This window comes from Narcine bancroftii, chromosome 6 (genome assembly GCF_036971445.1).
Source record: "Narcine bancroftii isolate sNarBan1 chromosome 6, sNarBan1.hap1, whole genome shotgun sequence".
Taxonomy (NCBI): Eukaryota; Metazoa; Chordata; class Chondrichthyes; order Torpediniformes; family Narcinidae; genus Narcine; species Narcine bancroftii.
This window is the reverse complement of record NC_091474.1, coordinates 245,730,194-245,751,321: the sequence shown is the minus strand read 5'-3', so window position 1 is coordinate 245,751,321 and position 21,128 is coordinate 245,730,194. Positions and strand designations below refer to the sequence as shown.

At 39.3% G+C, this 21,128-nt stretch overlaps 1 protein-coding gene and 2 long non-coding RNA genes across 4 annotated transcripts in view; 2 read left to right on the top strand and 1 right to left on the bottom strand.

Moving 5' to 3' along the window:
* Positions 1-21,128, top strand: part of LOC138737215 (uncharacterized) — a 278,027-nt gene that overhangs the window by 158,151 nt on the left and 98,748 nt on the right. The gene's annotated exons all lie outside the window — the stretch shown is intronic.
* LOC138736943 (uncharacterized) overlaps positions 1-21,128 on the top strand; it is a 75,884-nt gene that overhangs the window by 21,648 nt on the left and 33,108 nt on the right. The window lies entirely within an intron of this gene.
* The window catches only part of LOC138737216 (uncharacterized), a 46,655-nt gene continuing 29,660 nt past the window's right edge, over positions 4,134-21,128 (bottom strand). The window contains exon 3 of the long non-coding RNA XR_011340838.1: positions 4,134-4,421. This is a non-coding gene — a long non-coding RNA (uncharacterized lncRNA). The remainder of the gene's footprint in view (positions 4,422-21,128) is intronic.

Sequence of the window (21,128 nt, the reverse complement as noted above, 5' to 3'; positions counted from 1 at the left end):
CATTTTTTTTCTAGCTACAGCCAGCCCTAGACGTATAAATGCAATTTGAGGTTTCTCCAATTGTACACCTGTCATTAGTATATTCATATATCCCAGTAAACATACCCATGGGTCAACATATAGATCTATCTTGAATAAATCTCACAAAAATTTAATTACTTTTTCCCAAAAGGGCCTAACTTTTGTGCATTTCCATACTGAATATAAGAAAGTACCTATCTGTTCACCACACTGAAAACACAAATCTGATGCACTAAATCCATATTTTTTCAATTTTTCAGGAGTTAAATATAACTGATGCAAAAAATTGTAATTAACCAAACTCTTTCATACATTAATTAACTTCGTAATACTATCAAGACACATATCAGACCACTCCTCCACAAATATAGGAATAGATAGGTCCTTCTCCCATTTATCTTTCATTTTAAATATATCAACCTTCATCATCTTTTCCTGTAGTAACGTATACATTTCTGAAACAAATCCCTATCAACATTAATTTCTCAAATTTCATCTGACCAGGTAATACTAACTCTACCAAAACATTCTAACAATAAGTCTCGTACTTGATATTAGGCAAATAAAGTATTCTGTGATATATCAAACTTCTCTCTCTGTCTATTAAAAGAAAGAAATAAACCTACTTCAAAACAATCCTCCACTAATATCACACCTTTTGATTCCCAGTCTTTCAAATAGGGATTATTCAAAGAAAATGGCATTATCTGGTTCTGATATAATGGTGTCTTAGCTGAAATTTTACCTTTTGATCCTATTATTTGATTCCATTTATACCATACCCCCATCAAATGTTTCAATACTGGCAATTTATACTGGTGTAAAAGCAAAGGGTTCCATTTATATATAAAGTGATGTATATTTCTTTCCTGAATCTGGTCCAACTCTATCTTCGCCCACATTGGAGGTTGATCAGTATCAAACATTCTATTAATAAACTTTAATTGTGCTGCTTCATAATAATTCTGAAAATATGGTAATTGGAGACTGCCTAAATTATACCAGCATGTCAGCTTTTGCATAGAAACTCTGGACAACTTAACCTTTCCATAAAAACAAACGAACTGCTTTATTTAATTCCTTAAAAAAAATTTCCTGGTATAGCATTCGGAATGGATTGAAATAAATACTGAATACGAGGATATATATTCATTTTAATGCAATTTACTTGTCCAATCGAAGTTAATGGTAACTCCTTCCATCTATTTAAGTCAAATTTAATCTTATTTAATAGAGGCATATAATTTAAGATTTATAAATTTTGATATTCTTTATTCACTATTACACCTAAATACTTATTATTGGACCATTTAAACTTTTTAAGCTGTTTACAATCTGAGTAATCTTCATCCAATATTAGTAATATCTCACTTTTTCCCCAATTTACTTTATAACCTGAAATTACTCCATATCATTTCAACAAATTTTGTAATGGTTCTAAAGAACTTTTAGGATGAGACAAATGTATCAACACATTGTCTGCAAACAGATTAATTTTATACTCTTGCTCACCAATTGTAATTCCCTAAATATTAATTTCTTGCCTGATTGCTTGGGCCAAGGGTTCTATAACTAATGCAAATAAGGCTGGCGATAGCGGTCAGTCCTGTCTAGTTGATCTAAACAAATTAAATGCCAGTGAAATATGCCCATTCATCACCACCCGAGCAGAAGGATTAGTAACCCAACCTATATAGAGTGCACCAAATTTAAATCTTTCTAACACCTGAAATAAAAAAATTCCACTACACACGGTCAAAGGCCTTTTCTGCATCGAGCGCAAGTATCATTGGTTGGTTGAGTTGCTATCTTGAAGCATTAATTATTGTAATTAATTTAGTAATATCAGCTGAGTACCTGTTCTTGATAAATCCAGCTTGATAAAGAAATTAGCCTATCTGTTTGCTAATACCTTTGCTACAATCTTGTAATCCACATTCAATAAAGATATTGGTCTATATCAGGGGTGTCAAACTCAAATTCACGGAGGGCCAAAATTAAAAACTTGGACTAAGTTTATTGAAAATTTTCAACAACATCTGCATGTTTTCTCTTCTTTCAACATATGTAATGTTAAACTTTTTCTTATTAAAATTAATGTTTAATAATAGTTTTGGATAAACTCTTTCCAGAAGCATTAACAAATGAGAAATAAAATATTCAATAAATAATATTTTTCTATAGAGGATTTGTCAAATGTTGCTAGTGTGCTGTCGAATAGTAAAATCTGAGGGCTATTGAGAATGTGGGAGAATAACATGATTCCTGAAACAATCAAATGGGTGACTGATTGTGGGCATGAACTCCAGCAGGGTTATTTGCCATGCCCTTTTTCCATGGGTACAGATATCCTTTGATTTACACACTTTTCAAGTTTTATGCCTAATGAGCTTGTATCCAGGTGCAGGACCATTTTTAACCAGGAATATATTTATCACTGTGACATGAAACTATTGGAAGATCGTTTTATCCTGAGATTAAAGTTCATAATACTTACTCAGGCCTGTGTGCGGGAGGGCGGGGTTTGCGGGCGATCGGGTTGGACAACGACAGCGCGGGGGAATCGGCTCTCGCTGCAGGGCGGCATCTCGGCGGATCAGCGGCCCCGTCACCGTGAGTCGCAGGTCGGCCTGCGGCAGGGAGGGGGAGTGGGCAATGGTCCTGGCGAGGTCAGGCCCCCCCTGAGTTTCTGCCGGACCCCCCTTGACCTGCTGAGTTTCTCCTGGATCCCCCTTGACCTGCTGAGTTTCTGCCGGACCCCCTTGACCTGCTGAGTTTCTCCCGGACCCCCCTTGACCTGCTGAGTTTCTCCCGGACCCCCCTTGACCTGCTGAGTTTCTCCCGGACCCCCCCTTGACCTGCTGAGTTTCTCCTGGACCCCCTCCCCTTGACCTGCTGAGTTTCTCCCGGATCCCCCTTTGACCTGCTGAGTTTCTCCCGGATCCCCCTTTGACCTGCTGAGTTTCTCCCAGACCCCCTTTGACCTGCTGAGTTTCTCCCTTCTGGTGTTTTTACGAGAACAACAGACTTTCGCTCATACATTGATGAGGGGGATCAAGGGCCAAACATTGTCAGGTACCTCTCTGCTGGATAAAGGATACGGTTTAACCCGCTGAGTTTCTCCAGTGTTGGGTTTTCATGACGTAGAGTCAAAGGGCCGAAGGGCCTGTTTCTGATCTGTAATGTTCTACGGACCCTGCTCTTCTTTCCGTGTCGGTGTCCCAGGACTTTTCCAGGGCAGTCTCCGCGCTCAGGACCACGCTGGGATCCCGGTCAGCGGTGGAGGAGCAGGTGAGCGCGGCTAATCCTGATCCAGCCCACGCCACTCCCGAGATTGGCGGGGAGTTCCACTCTACCTGCCCGACCAACCTCGCTCTCCACGTGTACTCCGGGCACCCGCCGGTGGGAAGGCGCACGGCGGCCGGCGCCCCCATCACCCGGCGGGGAGCCCTAATCTTCCCTCCGGCGTCCTGACTCCATTTGCAGCTCCAAGAAACACTGTGCCACTGGGGTTCCGGGAGCTGGGAAGCGGCCTTGGCTTCCCCTGACACCGGCCAGGCCGCGCTGCGGTGGAGGGGGGTGTGCGGGGGGACACGACAGCGTGTTTAAAAAACCACCCTCCACTACTTTTCAAGGACCAGGATTTTTCTCTCTCTCTCTCACCCTGGGACACAGCGGTTACTGTGCATGCACTACACTGGCGCGGCGGCCAGCGGGCCACCTCTAATACATTTTTGATATGATCTTGCGGGCCAAATATAATTATATTGCGGGCCAAATTTTGACGTGTGTGGTCTATATGAAGCTACTATTAACTACTACTGTCTTTCTTTGGAATAACTGTTATTAATGCCTTTGAAAACAACTCTGGAAATAAAACTGTACCAGTGGCTTGTTTAAGTGCATCTGTGTATACAGGAAGTAACAAATCATAAAATTCTTTATAAAATTCCATTGTAAATATGTCGTTTTTTCAAAATTATTTTATTTTTTACACTATGAACCATATTAACCAAAATACACACAAACATTTCCCTCTTGAATATACACAGTGTCATTTTCTCCCTTTCCCCCTCCCTTCCCTCCCTCCTTCCCACCCCCCTCCCTACCCACTAAACGTTCAACATATACAATACAATAAACCCATTAAACAATGTCATCACACAATGAAAATAAACAAGAAAATTGTGTCATCTACTTTTACACACTGAGTCAAGTTCATTTTGTCTTTTTCTCATTCTGTCATTTGAGGGGGTGGAGGTCCATGGCCGACCCTCTCTGTTGTGTTCCATGTGTAAATCCGTCTTCTCCAGGCAATTTTCCACTCAGCATAGATTGTAATGCCTCCTTAAGTTCCAAATCGGTAAATGGACCATCCAATTCCCTAATATCCTCTTCATCTAATAAAGGTAAATTTAAATTAGCCAAAAAAGATTCAATCTGCTCCATATCTGAAGTCCATTCAGATGTATATAAATCCCAATTAAAATGTACAAAATTCATTGATATCCTGTGGTTTGTAAGTTATCTCTGAATTTCTCCTTATGGTATTAATCGTTTGAGAGACTTGCTCAATTTTCAAATGCCAAGCAAAAACCTTGTGAACTCTTTCATCCAACTCATAATAACGCTGTTTCGATCGTTGAATAATTTTTTTCATAAGTTTGCATAGTATTATAACGAACCTACGATTTAGACAATTGTATCTTAATTGTATCTGTTGAATTTTCTGAAATTTCTTCTCTAGTATTGCAATTTCTTTTTCTAAGTTCTGACTTTCTGCCATATATTGCTTCTTCACTTTTGCTGTATAACTGATAATCTGGGGTCCCGCAGATATGCTTTTAAAGTATACCATAAAGTAAACTTACTCTGAACTGAATTTTCATTCATTTCTAAAAAGAAACTAATTTGGTCTCTTACAAACTTAATAAATTCAGGTTTTTTTTAAACAACATTTCATTAAATCTCCAATGATAATTAATTTCTGCCACCTTGGCGCCATTATATGAAATTAACAATAATAAATGATCAGACAAGATCCTACTCTTATATTTAGCCTGTCCAATTCTACCCTGCAAATGTGCTGATACAAAAAAAAATCTATTCTTGAAAAATAATCATGATGAGCAGAATAAAATGAAAAATCTTTTTCGGTCAGATTCATCCTTCTCCATATTTCCACTAAATTTAAAACCCCCATCAACTCAGATATTCTTTTCAACACTTTAGTTTTCTTCACAATTTTTGGAGATTTATCCAACAATGGATCCAGGCATCAATTAAAGTCCCCTCCCACGATAATATTCTCATTTGATTAGTTCAAGTACAAAAATGTATCAGTAACAAATTGTACATCGTCTTCATTCTGTGCATACAGATTCATCGAAATCCAAGCTGCTGAAAATATTTTACATTTAACCTTCAAGACTCTACCTGCATTAGCCGACAGAGATTCCAAAATAAAAGGCACATTTTTTGGAACAAAATTGCTACTCCTCGAGCTTTAGAATTAAAGGAAGATGCTATCACATATCCAACCCAATCCCATTTCAACTTCAAATGTTCTTTCTCAGTCAGATGAGTCTCTTGTAAAAATGCAATGTCCACCTTCATTTTCTTGATTTAGTCCAATACGTTTCCTTTTTATCAGATTATTAAACCCTTTAACATTAAATGTTGCAAAATTAAAGTTACTTATTGTTCCCTTCAAAATGGCACCCAACACAACAAACCCTTACACAAAATATAAACTCCTTAAAAAAACCTAAAACTACCAATATATAAAAATTATATTTAAAAAATCAAATTAAAAAAAAAACCCTTTATATTAAAAAAAAATTAAAATAAAAAACCCATATAAAGAAAATACTTAAGTGATATCCCCCTCTATTAACCGGGTGTGGTCAATACCACAAGTGACCTCAGAAAATTCAGAGTCGTCAACACCCACCACCCACCCAAGCTGATAGTCCGATAACAAAAAACTTTTCCATATTCAGACATTCATCCCATGGACTCCATGGCACCAGCAACTTGATCATCATCTCTAATCTCAATGAATTTCTGCTCCTCCAAATTCTTCCTTCCATTTCCATTCTCATTCTTCTTTGAAGAACCCTGCGATTTTGACTGCTTCTGCAACTCAGAACAATTTGGATTATTTGGTAAATAATTAGCAAACTGAGGTCCTCCATCAGCCAGCTCCCCACCATGACTACCAGCCCCCCCACATCTCCTTCGGGCACACAAAACTCAAAACGGTCAACCAGTTTACCTATCTCGGCTGCACCATTTCATCAGATGCAAGGATCGACAATGAGATAGACAACAGACTCGCCAAGGCAAATAGCGCCTTTGGAAGACTACACAAAAGAGTCTGGAAAAACAACCAACTGAAAAACCTCACAAAGATAAGCGTATACAGAGCCGTTGTCATACCCACACTCCTGTTCGGCTCCGAATCATGGGTCCTCTACCGGCACCACCTACGGCTCCTAGAACGCTTCCACCAGCGTTGTCTCCGCTCCATCCTCAACATCCATTGGAGGGCTTTCATCCCTAACGTCGAAGTACTTGAGATGGCAGAGGTCGACAGCATCGAGTCCACGCTGCTGAAGATCCAGCTGCGCTGGGTGGGTCACGTCTCCAGAATGGAGGACCATCGCCTTTCCAAGATCGTGTTATATGGCGAGCTCTCCACTGGCCACCGTGACAGAGGTGCACCAAAGAAAAGGTACAAGGACTGCCTATAGAAATCTCTTGGTGCCTGCCACATTGACCACCGCCAGTGGGCTGATATCGCCTCAAACCGTGCATCTTGGCGCCTCACAGTTTGGCGGGCAGCAACCTCCTTTGAAGAAGACCGCAGAGCCCACCTCACTGACAAAAGGCAAAGGAGGAAAAACCCAACACCCAACCCCAACCAACCAATTTTCCCCTGCAGCCACTGCAACCGTGTCTGCCTGTCCCGCATCGGACTTGTCAGCCACAAACGAGCCTGCAGCAGATGTGGACTTTTACCCCCTCCATAAATCTTCATCCGCGAAGCCAAGCCAAAGAGCAAATGTCAAAGCTTCACTCTCATCCTCAAAAAACTGAACCTGAAAATTACCATAAAACACTTTCAGTACAGCTGGGTATCTAAAAGCAAATCTGTAACCCTTCTTCCACAACACCGCCTTTGCTGGATTAAATTCCTTACGTCTCCTTATAACATCCTGACTCAAATTGGCAAAGATCCCCGATTTTGGCGAGCCTTCTGCACTGCAAGATGCAGAATCATTTCATTATCTTGATACCACAAACATTGAATGAGAACCGCTTGAACAAGCTGGTCTGGAAAAGGTTTTCGCCTTATCACCCAATGTGCTCTATCCAACTCCAACCCTTCCAGAAACGCATCTTCTCCCAACATTTCAGGTATACATTTCTGAAAAAACTTCACTGGATCTGTTCCTTCTATATTCACCGGCAGTCCTACTATCTTAACGTTAATACGCTGACTCTGATTTTCCAATGATTCAAGTTTCTTCATAAATTCTCATTTTTGCACATCCCAGCCCGTAATACAATGTTCGACATAGTCCATCCTTTCCGTATATCTGTCCACTTTGTCATTGCAATCACGAAATGCCCATTTAATTTCTTTAAATTCATCTTGCACTGTATCTACCGCTCAGACATTAACATCTTTTTTTAAATTGTAGACACTTCTTCATATATATTGGCCATTTTCCCTCTCAATTCAGTCAGTTGAGTCATATTATCCATAAAACCCTATGTAACTTGTATTGCCATATTATCCATTCTACACACGAAATTTTCCGACAACAATAAAGTAGCATCCCCTTTAGTAACTGAAGCTTTAAAAGTTTGTAGTGGAGGCGATTTAAATCTCTGAGCATACCTTCAATAATTCTTGCAACTTGCAGTATTGCTTCCTCTTCTTCCTCCATCATTGTCAACATTTCTTCTTTCTCCTCTTGTTCCACAGCGACCATCTCCGCTCGTGCCACCCACCCCCCCCCCCAAAAAAAACTGGCCTGACATTCCCGCAGCCTGGGCACGGCTGGGAGTATCTCGGTCAGGGCCCGGAGGCATAGTTCCTCTGACCCTACACCAGCGGTTGTCAAGCTGCCGGCTGCACCAGTCCGGTCGCGTTCGCATACGGATTGCTTTCCCCCGCGCTCCCCAACCTCCTCAGGTGCATGTTCTGTGTCACGGTCGCATTCCCCCCCACTCCGAAGTGGGACTTGCCACACCGGCACCATCTTGCGTTTCAGAACGCAAAGAGGGTGCTGTTGTAATAGAGAACCTTGCCTGGGTGATCCTCTGCATCTTCAGAGCTTCAGTACGCGAGACTCGTGGAACCTTCTGAAAGGTAGGCCTCAGTTCTTCTGCATTTTCAGCTCTTTTCAAATGTAATTCCTTCCCAGGTTGGCCTTTTATTTTCTTCATTATTGGTGTGCTTGACACTTAAACTTTCTCAGAAAAAGTTTTAAATATTTTGAATGTCTCTATTTTTTGGGCATTAATTATTCAGCTGGGGAGAGGTGGTTTCACATGTCTTCTTCCTATGCCATGTTGCCATGCACCACCCCCCCCCCCCCCCCCCATCATATCTGTAATTTCTCAATCTGATGTTTGTTGACAACTTAGCCACAAATTGTGTTTTTACAGTCTGCAGCACTGAGTTGAGGGCAGCCAGTTCTTTCATTTGTATTCTTATCTCAATATTAATTATTTATGAAATTCAGTGAGCACTGCTAGTTTTAGCCATTTAAAGTCAATTTCCTGGTCTGACAGTGAACTGCCTGGGGAGACAGGATCAGGCAAAGCTGATGCTTTAGTCTGCTGGGTAGGCCTCTAAACTGTTGAATGCTGTCTACTTTTAACCTTCTTGTTAGGCATTTCAAAACTTCAAAATCCACCCCTGTTACTTCAAAGCATTGCCAACTATAATCAAATGGTGGGACACTGCCTGGATTGCTGTTAAATAATATTTTATTAATACAATTGGCAGGAGTTCAGTAGGTTGTGACCTTCTCTATCAACTGCTCTGGCCCTACCCCTCTCCCTTACATGATCTATGTAAACTGAAACACCCTGTACTGCCTTTTTTGTTTGCCTAATTAGTGCTGCTTTCTCCTCATAGAACAGTATAGCCCAATACAGGCCCTTTGGTCCAGTGTTGTATGGCCCTAATAACCTACTTTACGACCGTTTAGAATTTCCCTTACTGCATAACCCTTCATTTTTTGCAGTTCCATGCACCTATCTAATAATCTCTTTAAAAATTGTATTGTACCTGTCTCTACCACTGTGGTCAGCAGTTCATCCCATACACCCACCTCTCTGTGTGAAAAACTTGCTCTTGCATCTCCCTCTATTATTTCCAAGCACATTAAAACAATGGCCCTTCGTGTTAGCTGTTTTAGCCCTGGGAAAATGCTGCTGGTAATCCATATGATCAATGCCTCTCATCTTGTTCACCTCCATCAGGTCACCCCTCATCTTCTCCAAGGAGAAAATACCAAGTTCACACAATCTTGCCTCATAAGGCATGCTCTCCAATCCAGCAGCATCCTTATAAATCTGTAAACCTTCTCCATAGCATCCATATCTTTCCTGCAGTGAGGTGACCAGAAATAAACAATATTCCAAGTGGGGTTTAAATAATGTCTTGTACAGTTGCATGGCTCTTGAACTTGATTTCATAGTTAATGAAAGCCAACACACCTTATGCCTTTTTAACAAAAAAATCAACCTTGACAGCTGCTTTGAGTATCCTCTGAACATGAGCACCAAGGACTCACTGTTCCTCCATATTGGTTGGCTTTGTGAAGGGAAAGTTGTGCCTCATGAGCCTAATTGAGATTTTTGAGGAAGTGCAAAGGAAATTGACGAGGGTAGGGCTGTAGATGTTGTCTATATGGATTTTAATAAGACATTGGCAAGATCCTACATGAGACTCATACAGAAAGTCTTCTCAACAACAAACTCAATCAGGGATTCACTTAAGGACTCGTGTATTTTACTGATTATTTTTATTCTCTCTGTATTGCACAGTTTTTTTACATTTGCTATGTTTACAGTTCTTTGTTTGGTTGTACACCATGCACCGTATAATGTCCGTTTGGACAACATCCAACCGCATGTACGTCTCTGGTTCTATAAGATTATAAGAGTTCAGAAATTCTGATTGGAGAACAGGACATAATGGGTTCCTGCACGCAACAAGTGTGTCTCATTTCTCTTGCCAGGCATATAATGGTATAGTACATATTTAACCTTTAATACATATGTCTTGATAGTCATAATAAATGCTTATGTTACTATAATATGGTGTTTCACAATGTCCAAATCACATTACATTCTATTTTACAGAACATATCGTGGATGTTAAGCGACACATGACTGTATATGCTGTGAACAGATTTTTGCACTACTAACAAGTAGTAATTCTGCCTCACCTACAGAAAACAAATCTCAGGGTTGTACGTGATGTCATACATGTACTCTGACAATAAATCTGAGGCATAGATCCATGAAAACTTTGCTGTGTGGATAAAAACTCTGCTTGCATGTAGAAAGCAGAGAGTTGTAGTGGATGGAAAGTATTCTGCTTGGAGTTCAGTGACTTGTGGATTTCTGCAAGGATCTGTTCTGGGACCCCTGCTCTTGGTGATATTTATAAATGACCTTGATGAAGATGTGGAAGGATGGGTCAATAAGTTTGAGAATGATACAAAGGTTGGAGGAGTTATGGATGTTGTCAAAGGTTACAAAAGCATATGGACAGGATGCACAATTGGGTAGAAAAGTGGCAGATGGACTTCAATCCGAATAACTGTGAGGTGATGTATTTTAGAAGGTCAAACCAGAAAGTTGAGTACAGGGTTAATGGTTAGTTACTTAAGAGTGTGGATGAACAGAGGAACCTTGGTGTTCAAATTCATACATCCCTCAAGATCACTGTGCAGGTTGATAGGATAGTTAGGTGGCCTATGAGATGCTAGGCCTCATTAATAAGGGGATTGAGTTCAAGAATTTAGAGGTCATGTTGCAACTCTAAATCTCTGGTGAGACCACTCTTAGAGCATTTCAGGAAGAATGTGGAAGCTATGGAGAGGATGCAGAGGAGATTTATGAGGATGTTGCCTTGATTGGAAAATAAGTCATGAGAGAAGATTAACAGAGCTGGGTCTTTTCTCTTTAGAGCATAGAAGGATGAGGAGACTTAGAGGACTACGAGATTCTGAGAGGCATAGATAGGGTGGACAGCCAGTGCCTTTTTCCCAAGGCAGGAATAGTGAAGGTAGGGAAGTTTAGGAGAGGCATCAGGGGTAAGTTTTTTTAATGGAGAAATTTGCGGGTGCCTGGATTGCCTTGTTAGGGATGGTGGTGGAGGCTGAATCATTGAGGGCATTTAAGAGACTCTTAGATAGGCACAGACATGGATGGAAATACAGGGTTATGAGGTAGAGGGGTTCAGTACTTGTACTGTGCTGTAGTGTTCTATGCTCAAGAGTCCTCACATTAACATTGTGTTCTACCTCAAATTTGACCATCCAAAATGAACCACTTTGCACTTTACTGGGTAAAATACCATCTGCCACTTGCATGGAGAACCTTGTCAAATAACTTACTGAAATTCATATACATTAATTCACCGCTCTACCTTCATCATTGTGCTTTGTTTCATTCTCAAAGAATGTAGTCAGGCTTGTGAGATAATACCTTCTGATAAAACCTTGCTGACTATTCCTGATCAGATCATGCCATCTAATTTGTAAATCCCGACTCTTGGGATCTTCAACAACTTGCCCACCACTGAAGTAAGACTCACTGGCCTATAATTTCCTGGATTTTCTCTACTCCCTTTCTTCAACAGTGCAGCAACATTTGCAACCCTCCAATCCTCTGGTACTTCTGTTGCTAGTGACGAGTAAATTTCATCTGGCCTTGACGACTTTTTTTAACTTCATGCATTTCAAAAGCTCTAACACATCCTCTTTCTCAATGCTCAAGTGTTTGTCTGCTTTCAATCATCCTCACATCCTTTCCTCTGGAGAAAACTGAAGCTAAGTACTATATTCATTAAAGACCTCCGCAATCTCCTCTGACTGCACATTTCCACCATCACGTCTGATGGATCTTCTCCTCCACATGACTCATCCTCTTGTTCTTCACATACTGGCTCTTCTAAGTCCTTCAGCTCTTTATTAGAAATCTTTTAATTCTTTAGATCTCTATCAGTTCCAATCTTAAGCGTTTTTTTTCTTAGCCAATTTTTCTCCATCTCTTGCACACCATGGTTCCTTCACTTTACCATCCTTTCCTTGCCTCAGTGGAATATACTGGTTCAGAACACCATGCAAAGGTTCTCTGAACATTTGCCACATTGCTTCTGTGCATTTGCCTGAGTTCATCTGTTCCCCAGCTCATATAGCATCATATCTTCCCTGCCCTGATTACTATATATGCTGTTGAAAGGGACGATCTGTGAAGCATAACATTTTTACTTTAAAATCAAGTGTCATCCTATACAAAGCATCTAAAATTCTTACTTTGATGATGAAGTCTCAACACTGCTGCCACCTTCCAGATCCAATGCAATCTCGCACATACCCCAGAAGTTAATTGTGAATGCCTAGCGCTCCTCCATGGGGTCCTTCCGCTTAGTCCAACTGCTGTCAGCTCTGTACAGGCTTTAAATGACCTGTTACATGGCAGTGGTTTGTTTTAAAATATCCAAATAAAATTTAATACTTTAAGAACAAATTATCATTTAAAGGTTTGTGATTTGCTTTTAACAGTATCCACTGTTCAGCAGTAAGTACAAAATGTGGAGGAGGATCGTCTTATTCAAAGGGTATCACTCACAACCAACATTTTAGGTGGAAATTCTGAGGTCGACCAATAAGCAGGTCGTCCTTTACAACAGCATATACTGTAAATGTTTTCCCAGATTGTCTATTCCAGTCCTTCTCCAGTGCTGTGGTAAAGAAGAGGGTGTTGTGGTCACTTTCTCTGAAATTGCTCACCCATTGAGAGATCTGACACTTGACCTGGTTTACTTCCCAATATCAGGTCAAGTACCGCCCCTCCTCTTGCTAGCCTATATACTTATTGTGTCAGGAAACTTTCCTGAACACACCCAACAAATTCCACTTCATCTGCACCCTTCACTCTTTAGATGGTGCCCATCAATATTAGGAAAGTTAAATTCACCTTACCTTGCTTTTTTTTTTACCTTTCTAGAATCTGCCTTCCTATCTGCTCTTTGATAGATATCTTGTTATTGGGGAGTCTATAAATATGCACCTCCCTTCCTGTTCCTGACTCTCCCCACACTGACTTGGTCGACAAACCCTCCATTACTTGCCCTCCCACCTCTTTTACCTCCCTCTCAGCCCTTTTAGAAACATCAAAAGCCTGGCTTGTTTATCAGCCTTCTTGCCCTTAAACAGCTAGGTAGGTCTTTTGTAAAGGCCGCAATGTCCTAGTGCGACATATTGGCCCATACTCTGAGTTCATCTGCTCTATTCCTTATACTCCTTGCATAAAAGTACATGTTTCAACTTTCTGCATTTGTGTTCCATCCACTGCCAGTCCCTCTTCAATCTCATTACACATAGCATCTATACTTTCGGCATGGTTGGCGTAGTAGTTAGTGCAATGTCTTTACAGCGCCAGCAATTGGGGCCAGGGTTCGAATCATGTGCTGTCTTTCAGGAGTTTGTACATTCTCCCCATGTCTGTGTGGGTTTTCCCCGGGGACTGGTTTCCTCCCACCGTTTGAAACGTACTGGGATGTAGGTTAATTGGGTATAAATTGGGTGGCATGGACTCATGGGCTGAAATGGTCTGTTATGGTGCTGTATGTCTAAATTTTATTTTTTTATTAATTAAACTGATCCATCATCTGACCTAACACTCTGGTTCCCATCTTCCCTACCTAGCTGGTTTAATTCCTCCCTAACAACTCTATCAAACCTGCCCACAAGGACATTGGTCCCTCTCCAGTTCAGGTACAATCCGAAATTTTTGTGTGGGTGAAACTACTTCATTTTGGCTTGTGAATCATTACAAAATCAACACACAAATGCTGGAGGAATTTGAAGAAGGCTTAGGCCCAAAACATGGTGTAGAGTGCGTTGAAAGAACCAAAGACTTGTTGATCCAAACCAAGGCTTTTATTAACCAAAAGACTGGAGCATATCACATGTAGGTCGACCAGTCCAGAATGACCTGGTCTGGCGAGGAGCATTCCTTTAAGACCTGCCAGTAGGTGTGGCTACACTCTCAGCCAATCACAGTCATCCCTACACTACAATCTGTACATATACACATTGGTGATAGAATTTGTACTGTCACACAAAGGTAATATATCTTTACATCTTAAGGACCCTGCGGGACCTGCTGAGTTCCTCCAGCATTTCTATAAAGCAATGTTTCATATGTACTGGAAATCAGCAGCTGGAAGGAGTAAGTTAACAATTGTTAACTTCAACAATTGTTGAAGGTTAAGAAGAAATTTAAGTTGAAGGGAAAGGGATGTCTGTGACAGTCTCTTGAAGTTCCATTAGTGAAGACCTGTTATTAAGTCTGATGAGAGATGAAAGCAAACAAAAAACAAATAGAGGCATCAAGCATGGTGAATGGAAACTAAGAATGTTGGAAAACTATGGGAATTAAAATCTTGATGTTACATAAATTGACCATTTTCAGAACTGGCCAGTAGGAAATCCATGCATCCAACAGGTACCCACTAAGTACATTTATAAATTTTTTAAATTTAGATATATAACACGGTAACAGGCCCACGAGCTCAGCAAACCAATTACAGCCAATCGATGTTTTGAAGGGTGGGAGGAATTGGGAGCTCCTGGGGAAAACCTATGCAGACATGGGGAGAATCTACAAACCCCTTACAGATAGTGCCTGATTCAAACCTGATTGTTGGCACTGTAAATGTAAGTAATATATCTGTATCAAGCAATTCCTTCACAAATTAACCATATGGTTCCTCTGTTGTGGCTATAAATTGAGTGTGCACAGTTGAACATATGTTGTGGATGTTCCAGGTGAGGTTCCCATATACTACCTCCCTTGGAAATGTATTTGCATCTTGTCCTATTACCTTTCTTTAAGCTTGGACCTGTCAAAATCATTGCAACCTGAAACTTGCCATCGTCAAGGTTGAAGCATGTGACCAAGCTTTCTACAATTATACCATTCTTTGCTCTGCCTGTGAAATTGTCGGCTCATTGTTTTTTCCTTGGAAGTACTCTGACTTGGCCCTTCCAGCCTAGTCTGATTCTGGAATTCTGTTGTTTCATCTTTTGTACCTTTCCTCTTTCCCCACTCTCCCATAATGACAAATTGCTTCTATCCAATTCTTCTTCTACCTGCCCTATTTATCCTCTTAAGATATGATCAGCTTTCATCGTACTTGAACTGCATATTCCAAATCATATTATGTATTTGTAATAAATTGTCAGGGTTGTCATCCATTGGTGGAGTTCACCTCCTGACTATTATTTCTAATTGAAAAGATAGTGAATAAGCCACACTCTTAAACATTTCTTTGTTCCTCCTTGAACCTTAAATAGATGAAACCTCTTCTCACAAACTTCCAGAATGGGCTGTGTAGTATTATTCCAGGTTGAGTCAGGCTGAGTTAGTAGCCCAGCCAGCATTCTCCATTCATTTGAAAATATATGCAAAATAAAACAAGCTTTTGGAGGAACCCATCTGTGGAGGCCAAGCATTATCAACTTGGAGCAGTATGGAGGAGCACATGAACCTTCAAATATTCACTCACCAATCCTTGAGAGTAATAGAAAGGTCCATGTCATGGTTAAAAGACATTCATTTGCTCACCTTCAGCCTAACTAAGGGATATGAAGCATTCCAATACTTATAGCATTTCCTAACTTGACTGCAATTTAAAAGTTTGAGTTCTAATCACCATATTGCATGAAAGATATGATTAAAGTGGAGGGAGTGGACATAAGATTTGAGTACATTCCCAGAAATGCAGTTTTAAAGTTATATAATCAAAGATGAAGTGGGAAGTATACATTCATCTACCACTTTGGGGGGGGGGGGCAGGGGAAAGAAGGGTTCAAATTAGGAAACATCTAAAAGTATTATTGTAGGAAATATATGTGGAATTTTCAGGAATGAGAGACTTGGGATAGGTTGGACAAGTGGGTATTTATTCCAACAGAGAAAATTGATTTTAAAAATGGTGAAAAATGGACAGAAAGTGTTTACATTAGAGGAGTCTAACTGGGCATGGAATGGTGAACAAACCAAAAGTGACTTGAGGAAAAATCTTGTGGTGAGTGGTTAGTGTTGCGCTGCCAGGAGTAATAATGGAAGCATTTATAACTGAAGTATTCAGAAAGGAGCTGAGTCTGTACCTGCAAGTAAAGCCTTTGCTTTTCAGTTTTAATAGCTGGAGTCCTCCAAGTCCGTTCATATGAACAGTGGAAGCTTGATGGGCCATATGTTCTAAATCCAAGTCATTCTGCATTAAAGACAGTTCATCATATGTTCTAATTTTGTCACCAGGGCTTAACTTCCTCAGCAGTTTGTGGAAGTCTGCTAAAACATTGGAATCCTTGGTAAACTTCTACAGATGTGTAGTGGAAAATGTGCTGACCAGCTCCATCATGATCAGTATGGGGGTACCAATACCTCTGAGCAGAAAGCTCTACAAAAGGTAGTGGACACAGCCAGCACATCACAGGCAAAATCCCTCTCTCCATCAATGAGAAAATCGATGGGGAACACTGCTGTTGAAGGGCAGCAGCAATCAACAAAGATCCTTACCACTGAGCACACTGTTCTCGCTGCTGCCATCAGGAAAGAGGTGTAGGTGCCACAAGACTCGCACCACCAGGTTCAGGAACAGCTGCTCCCCCTCTACTGTCAGTTCCCAAAACAACAAACTCAATCAGAGACTCATTTTAGGACTCTGAATGTTATTTATTACTGAATTATTTTTTCTGTATTTGCAGTCAGTCTGCTTACATTTTTCTTTGTTTTTGTTTCTCTCGTATATGTATCTTTTTCTCTACATTTTACACTACTGATGAATAGAAATTCTGCCTGTCTGCATGAAAAAGAATCTTAGGGTTGTGTGTAATGTCATATATGTACTCTTTTTTTTAAACTTTATTTAAAATTTTATGACATGAATAAAATAAAAATTACATTTAAAGAAATAATAAAAAATAAGATAATAAAAATGAGAATACTACATCATTAAACTACACAAATTAACCCCCCCAATAATTATAACACAACATTAATCATCTAATTTAAAATTAATCCAAGCCTCCCCCAAAATAAAGAGTGAAGAATTAATTAACAATGTTGTAAATAAAATATAAAAAACCCCACTTACGAAAAAAAGGATAAAACTTAACAACAAAAAAAATTACTAATAACAAAAAAATATCAATACTAAAATAATGCCCTTAAACATATATTTAAATCAAACATAATTCATGTATTTAACAAATGAAATCCACTTTAAAACTAAATTCAAATATTAAAATCATATATCAACCACATATCTGTTATACAAAAAATCATAATTAATAATACATAAATACAGAATTTCCATTAATACCAAGTTTCCTTTATAATTCATCGAGAGAACAAAAACATCCCTTAGAAAAACAATCAGATAAACTTTTTATTCCCTTCCCCTCCCCTTATATAAAAAAGAAAAAAAAGTTCAAACTCTTATAAAATTATCCATATTCTTCATTTATAACATCTTCAAAATTCTCTATCAAAATTAACTTAATTTTATTAAACTCTTCTCCCTCAATGTATTTGTACTTAATTTTCTTCTTCTTCTTATCACCTTTCCCCTCATCTTCCTCTTCATCTAATTCAACATCCTCAATTTTTGACTTCTTATCTTCTGTGACATCATCCTCTTAAAAAAGAAAGAAAAAAGAGAAACCCCCCCCAAAAAAAAGAAAAAAAAAGAGAGAAAAAAAACCTCCTAATTCCCTCTCAATTACAATCAAAACAAAAAGAGTTAAAAAAAAAATTATTTATTTTAAAAAAAAATTTAAAAAAATCTTCACTTCTTAACCCAAAAATTAAAAAGAAAAAAAAACAGGTCGGGGGTCACAACTACCTCCTCCTGTTTAAACCGCCCAAAGCGGTAACTCCCCCAAAATATTGGGTGTGAGATAACTCACAGGTAGCTGATGACTTCTGGAAACTAGTGCCCACACAGTTCCCTCTCCCAACTCCTATTTCATTAAACTATCATCATTATTTAAACTATTTAAACTCTTTTCAAAAAAAAAGATAAAAGATTTATTTTTTTAAATCAACGTTACCACTTCGATCACCATTGCTTCCATTTCTTTTAAAAATCTGGATACCACCTTACATCTCTACTCTCTTTGGAGACCTTGAAGGACTACATCGTTCCTGAAACTGCATGATTGGTAGAAACTAAGCAAAGTCCATAACCTCTTTAGGATTGTCAAAGAATTTTGGCTAATTTCCATCCTAAAAAATCTTCAGTACCGCAGAATACCTGAATGTTGCCCTATGTCTTTTTTTTCACAGCTGTTCTTTCACAGAATTAAATTTGCGTCGTAATAGCATAGTATTAAATCTCCATTTTGAAGCTTTCTGAACGTCTTGTGAACTCAAATATTCTAATAATAATAATGAATGATCCGAAACCAATCTAGCCTTAGACTCCACAGATGTAACCCTATCCTGCAAATGTGCTGATATTAAAAAATAATCAATTCTAGAAAAAGAATTATGTCGCGAGGAATAAAAAGAAAAATCTTTCTCTGTAGGATTAACTCTTCGCCAAATATCAATTAAATTCAAATCTGCCATCATATTAATCACTTGGATTGCCATCTTAGACTTCTTAATTACTCTTGAGTACTTATCCAATAAAGGCTCCAACACCACATTCAAATCTCCCCCAACATCACATTAGAGTTCGATTGTCCAAGTAATAAAGACATATCCACAACAAAAGCTGTATCCTCAACATTAGGAGCATAAACATCAAGCAAAGTCCATGCCTCATTAAAGATTGTACAATTTAATTTTAATAATCTTCCACCATTTTTCTCTTCACTCTGTAACTAAAATGGTAGATTCTTATGTCCCAAAATTGCCACACCTTTTGCCTTAGAATTAAACGAAGAATAAAACACGTGCCCAACCCATTCACGTTTGAGTTTCAAATGTTCCTTATCTATTAAATGAGTTTCCTTTGCCATTGCGACCACCGTTTCTTCCATTTCTTCCAGAAATCAAATTCCCTTCTTGCAGCTCTGCCCTCTTTGGAGACCGTGGAGGACTACGTCGTTCCTGGAATTGCGTAATTGGTAAAGACTGAGCAAAATCCATAGCTTCTTTAGGATTATCAAAGAACTTTGGTTGATATCCATCCTGAAAAATCTTCAGTACCGCAGGGTATCTAAATGTTGCCTTATATCCTTTTTTCCACAATAATTCTTTCACAGAATTAAATTCACGTCGTTGAAACATAATTTCCTGACTCAAATCCGGATAGAAGAAAAGACGATTATTCTGAACCATCAAAGGAGATCTGTTTTGCTGTGCATTTCTAATAGCCATATGTAAAATAGTCTCTCTATCACAGTAATTTAAACAGCGAACCAGAACAGGTCTTGGATTCTGTCCTGAAAAAGGTCTCCTTCTCAAAGCTCTATGAGTCCGTCCCAATATTAAACCTTTCATATATGTACTCTGACAAAATATTTGAACTTGAACAATAACCATCTTAAATCAGCATTTCACTAGGTTGAGCAATCAGTTGGAACAAAGGACGTAAATAACCAACAGTGAAGGAAACAAAGCTGCTGGACATAGTTTCTAGGACTGATAGTGCATTATAAGTGTCTGGTACCATTTCAACAGAACAGTGAATGCAGTGTGAAAATATAGTCCTAATTTCAATTTTAATAGGTAACCAAAAAAATCCTGCATCAAAGTGAACTTCTGAAATCTGTTTGTTCTCAAACTAAGGTTTTTGAATCGACATGGGCACAACCCAAACTAAAGAATTAATAACCTTAATTAACATAGCAAAAACTGCCCCTTTGACCCAGTACATCCTTGTCAATCTTTTTGCACATCTGAACTGATCCTCTTTGACTGATTTGGATCCATATTCTCTGCCTTGCCTATTTTAATGCCTGTTAAAATGTATCTTAAAGGTCATTGTAACTGACCACTTCCTGGCAACAAATTCCAGATATCAATAATTTTTTTTAAAAATCCCATTATTTATCCTCTTCCCTCTAAAGTTGTGCTCTCTTGTTTTTGATACCCTACCATGGGGAAAAGGATCATGATTACCCTTAACTAAATAGTCTGCTGGAGGACCTCAGTGGGCCAAGCAGCATCAGGAAGAGAAAGAGAATTGTTGATGTTGAACCAAAGCTTTAATCAAGGGCTTTTGGTTTGAAACATGTACCATTCTTTTTCCCTCACTGCTGCTTGGTGTTTATGTTCAGATTACAGCATCTGCAGTATTCAGACTACCCTCTATGCCTTGATTTTAATATTTCTCTTAGGGTGCCCATCACCCTGCTTTGGTCCAGAGAAACCATGTCTATCTAATGTCTCCCCATTCAGTTCTCCAATCCAGCCAATGTCCCTGTGATTCTCCTCTGCACTCCCACAAGAGGAGTCATATCCTTCCTACGGATTGGGAAGCAGCACTGCACACAATATTCCCAAGTGTGATCCAAACATTGTTTTAAAGAATTTTAGAACATAATGCCTCAACTTTTGTCTACTATTCCTTGACCTAAGATATCAAGGTTGCCTTGTGCAGCCTTCACACTATCTATAGTGTTCTCACTTTTAAAGAAATATGGACGTGGTCCCTTTTCACCCAAATTCCTGTTCATCTCCTTCACTATTTGACTTCTTAAATGCTTCACCCCATATTTGTTGCAATTAAACTTTGCTACCCAAATTTCCATCAAATTGACATCCTGCTGTATCCTTTGTGCAAGGCAAGGAAGGTTGCTCAACATTACCAACTTTGGTGCCAT